Here is a 5,164-nt window from a genome sequence, read left to right as displayed (position 1 = left end):
AGAATGAGAAATTATCATTAGTTCCAGAGGTCACGATCGCTCGGTTCAAGTTCAAGATTGGTTGGCCACGTGTACTTTCGGTCTTGCAGAATCACCTGCGATCCGATGGTACATCGTTGGCCTTGGCCAAACCAGATCCGTTACCTTTCCTAAGATCGGTCCATACTGGTTCATAATATTCTCTCGTCATTTCTCGAGATCGGTGCCCAATTCACGATCGGGTCCCTGGTCCACGTACCATTTTCCTAGTTAGCCATACCCCATTCATTAGTATCCCGAGAGTGATCAGCTCTGGGCGAGACTTACTAAAATGAAATGCGAAATATGGTCAATTTATTGATCCCGGAATTACATCGAAATTCAGGCTGTTACAATATTTATTTCCGTGGCTAAATTCATGGCTAATTAGCTACAGATTTAGCCACGAAAATTAAGTATCACAGCATTTTTCTACTATATTTATTTTCGTGGCTAATTAAGTATCGCCACGTTTCCCTACTATATTTATTTCCGTGGCTAAATCCGTGGTATTTTACAATCCGTCGCAAATTTGCGACGGATTCCAACAATAAAGGGCATTTTCCAATCCGTCGCAACTCACTGCCGTTGGCGATGATCGACTATGTATTTTCGCGATTTAGGATCATTTAGATGACTTTTTCAATTATTTTGATATTTTTTCTTGACTTAATTTTAATTTTAAGGGGCCGTTTTGTAATTTTTATATTTGACGCTTTGTAATTTTAATTTTAGGGTTATTTAATCTTGTTTAAGGTTTTTATTTTTGACGATATAACATTATCATCAATATCGAATTTCGAGATTTCTTTCTCTAAGCAAGGTTTTGCTTGAAATACTCGTTGGACGCTGTGTCAAATTTTGTGACGAATGTGCCACGAAAATTATTTTTCGTCGCAAATTACGTCGCAAATTAGCGACAAATTTAGTTTTCGTCGCAAATTCCATAGCTAATTAGCGACTCATTTAGCCATTAAAATCACTTTCGGAGCACGTTCGCGACTATTTTATATTTTCGTGGCTAAATCCGTCACTAATTAGCTACGGAATTAGCCACAAAAATCACATTCTGGCACATTCAACTATTTTATACTTTTGTGGCTAAATCCGTTGCTAATTAGTAACGGATTTAGCCACGAAAATCATATTTGGGCACATGCGCGACTATTTTATATTTTCGTGGCTAAATCCGTCGCTAATTAGCGACGGATTTAGCCACGAAAATCACATTCGGGCACATTCGCGACTTTTTTTTATTTTCGTCACTAAACCCGTCGCTAATTAGCGACAGATTTAGCGACGGAAATCAAATTCGGGCACATTCGCAACTATTTTTTATTTTCGTCGCTAAATCCGTTGCTAATTAGCGACGGATTTAGCGACGAGAATCACATTCGGGCACATTCGCGACTATTTGATTTTTTCATCTCTAAATTGGTCACTAATTAGCGACAGATTTAGCGACGAAAATCACATTCGGGCACATTCGCGACTATTTTATATTTTTGTCGCTAAATCCGTCACTACTTAGCAACCGATTTAATGACGAAAATCACATTCGTGATTTTTTCAAGTCTTCTGCTTTTAATGTATGGCATTTGATTGTCATGGTAAATGATCTGGCGCTGCATGATTAACTTGGGAGAAGTTTAGATGTGCTGATCCATGAAGGGGGACCAAGCTAAAAATCAATGGCAGCACCCGCAATAAGAACCCAAGAGCAAGCCCAAAAAAACCAACCAACGGTAACTAGTACAGCCCAAGAAGAAGCAATCAAATGCAGCTCCATAACAGAGTATTTAATGGGCAACTCGAAAACAAGCACCAAGAGATATATGAGAATCGTACAAAAGGTAAAACCGTTTGGAAAACATGCAATTTTTTAATCTTCAAGGTGGCAAACATAGAGTGCCTACTCAAAACGGATACAGACGAAGAACGGGAAACAACCAAACTTAGTCAAATACCAATGTCGGTTTTTCGCGGAATTGCACCTAAAATCGTAAGAACCAAAATTGCTCCACATAATAATGTTGTATCCGCGCCAGTCGAAGGTGTAATCTCGCACTCGGATTAACACCCATATATTCACAACTAAATACGTCCCTTGGTCTCATACTTTGCTTGCAATTCTTACGTGCTCTCGGTCTTCACACATGCACCCGAGGACTCACTTTGTTTTCTTTCCTTATTTCTTCTCTGTCAACCCAACACCCACGAGCACACACTTTGTATCTATTACTTGCACTTCCCATTCTGTTTACACGCATACGTATCTTGTTCTTTCTCGTCAGAGTGAGAGGACTTATTGTTTTTATATGAAAACGGGCTAAATCCGAATACGAGAGGACTTATTCAACATCTTGCTTGTTCTCTCCCAGGGCACTTTCAGATAGAAACGGATTGGGATTGGGTCAAGCCCGTTTAGGGCCGCCCAAGTCCAAAACCCCACGGATACCATAGACATTACTCTGGCATAAAGACATACAATAAAAGAAGCAACACAAACAGCAACTCAAATCCTAAGATCCGAAATTGCTCCATGTAATGCTCGTGTATCCACGCCGGTCGAAGGTGTAATCCCACGGATACCATAGATATTACTCTAGCCTAATGGCACAATAATTGAAGAGGCAACACAAACAGCAACTCGTAATCGCGTGAAGCTTGTGCTTTGTGCATATATGTCTTGATTATTATTCTCGAGCAATTGGATATGAAGCTTTGGATGCGAGTCCGCACATTCCTTTAGAACCGCCACCACCTCTCTGAATCCTCATGTGACCCCCTTCACCACATGCCTCACCCCACGAGTTCCTGATCTTCCAGAAATCGGTCCCGTCCTCACTGGTCCCGTCCTCACTATTCCCGTACCCAACCACGACAACAGCGTGGTCCAGCTGGAAACCGCAATCCCCATTGAACACGCCACGTTTATAGCTTTGGAAACCCCCACCCGCTAGCTGCAATTACGACCGTGACTGGCTGCTGCGCAACTGCCTTCATGAGCTCCTCCTCACCAGGCGGCACATCGGCGGAACCCTTGATCTGCGCCGCACATTCTTCTGCTTTCGTTGGGTTGCAGGTCCCATCCATATCATGGTATGCGTAGATACCCTGGGATGCAATTCCTTGGTTTTGGACAATGAACTTGAAAGCATTGTCCGGGGAACCGCCTCTGCAGCCATAGCTTGTCGTATCACAATCTATCGGTTGTTGCTCGGAGAGCACCGGAAGCTTGCCACTTGTGATCCCCACAATTCCTTCGACTGCTGCTACGACTGAGAATGCCCAGCAAGATCCTACATAAAAGTTGTTGACATTATAAGCGTGTGAAATTGCACTATTTCCGTAATTGTGTTCCCATTGATGTCTGACTTTTTATTATAGTATGTTAAGCATTTGTTTGGTGTAGTTATCACTTTCTTGTTGTTCTGTTGTACTGTAGCTGTGCTATGATGTGTTGTTATACATTTTTTTCAAACTATAGCACCTCAAAGAAGGGTGAAGCAACTTCCCAAAAGCTGCTATAAACTATTGCAGCTGTCAAGAGTTTATGGAATTCATTACAAAAGACGAAACACTCATTTTCGCAGCTGCAGCTACCTAAAGAAAGCTGTGCTAAATAGGCTCTATGTCACATATGCTTAAGTTTTCCGAAAGTATATATATTCCGTGTAATACCTACTTGTTTACTATATAAAAGAAAAGGTCGGACCATTCACAACATTTGTACTTACCACACTGGCCTTGATACTTAATCTGGTTTACAACACCTTTTTGTACCCAGTCGATGCCATTGGGAATACCTCCGGCCAGATTTTGGTGTCTTAACGACATCTTTTTGGCAGGCTCTGGTCGCTTGGGTGCCAAGTATCCCATATGGCATCGCAAGAACTCCTCGTTGGTCAAGTCCGAGAATCAGTTGAAACCTAACTTGAAAGTCTGTCTCCCGGACTTCTTGAAATCTGCAATGAACTGCAAGTTCTCAGCGAAAATCGCTTGGTGTTTCACCTTCTCCTGTGGGTCCTCGTAGGTCCGAACATATTCAGTCATCCATTGCTCGTGCTGCTCGGTGCGGGCCGACATTGCATGCCAAGCCCAAGTGCCAAGAATTAGAGCAAGGGAGATGATCAATTCACTCTTGAGCGTGAAAGCCATTGCGTGAACACTTTCTTGTGTGTGTTTTCTTCTTCTTCTCAGCGTGATGTTTTGAAGTGGATATGATGAGATAGCGGCACTAGAAATGTATAATTTTAGGCTGCTTCATGACCAGCCCCCACAAAAATTTTGCGTTAATTTTAAGGTGGAAAATTCGTTCCCAATTCCATATTCTCTACGAAAATATGATTCACAAAGCCATGCATGTCCGAACACGAGTGACTCTTATGCATACACCACCACAAGCAAGACTTTATCACGTTTTGTCACAATTAAGAGAGATGTCACATCTGTATATCATATGATATATTCACCAATGACCACATCGAATTTTCTGTCACGCCATCATGAAGTAACGCTTACATTGTGCATGGACTCTCTCAAACCCTACAGACAGCAATTTGATTTCTCAAACACCAATGATTTAAGCATACTAGAACCATCACTAACCTACTCTAGGCTTGTTAGGAGTGAGGTAAAGTGCGAGATTCTACCTTGACTTTGCGAACCAGAGATATCGAATTCGAAAACTTAGTAACACTAGTTTTAGCTAATACCTATTACCGCTACCTCTTTTCTTTTCGGAAAACGCTCTTTCATGCAACCTTTTTTTTTTTTTTTTTTCTATCTCTAAACATGCAAAACTAAAGTGGTCATGCATTAATGCACAAACAACAATACAAGACCTTATTATAATGCGCAGACAGAAGACCCAACAAGCAAAGCAACAGGTGCAATGCCTAAGTGTCTTAAAATGAACTAATGCTATAGGGAGAATTAATCATACCAAACATGCAGGTATAATGTACAAGGCAAATAATGAAATTTTTGGAGAAAGTGACCTAAAAATATTCTTTGTGTAAGTCCAGCCTAAATCTAATGCAATGGATGCGGTTTTTATATTTCATGTATTAAAAAAGATCTATTCTAAATGATAAAATATGCATAATTAATCTTATATGTAATCCTAGATATTCTTTTATTT

At 40.8% G+C, this 5,164-nt stretch overlaps 1 pseudogene; it reads right to left on the bottom strand.

Moving 5' to 3' along the window:
- Positions 1–2,714: 2,714 nt before the first annotated feature.
- Positions 2,715–4,179, bottom strand: LOC115684740 (ervatamin-B-like; annotated as a pseudogene).
- Positions 4,180–5,164: the final 985 nt, after the last annotated feature.

This window comes from Syzygium oleosum, unplaced genomic scaffold (assembly GCF_021117445.2).
Source record: "Syzygium oleosum isolate NSW1041296 unplaced genomic scaffold, Sole_v2.1 Sole_v2.01, whole genome shotgun sequence".
NCBI lineage: Eukaryota > Viridiplantae > Streptophyta > Magnoliopsida > Myrtales > Myrtaceae > Syzygium > Syzygium oleosum.
The sequence above is the reverse complement of the archived record's forward strand: the minus strand, read 5'-3'. Positions and strand labels throughout refer to the sequence as shown.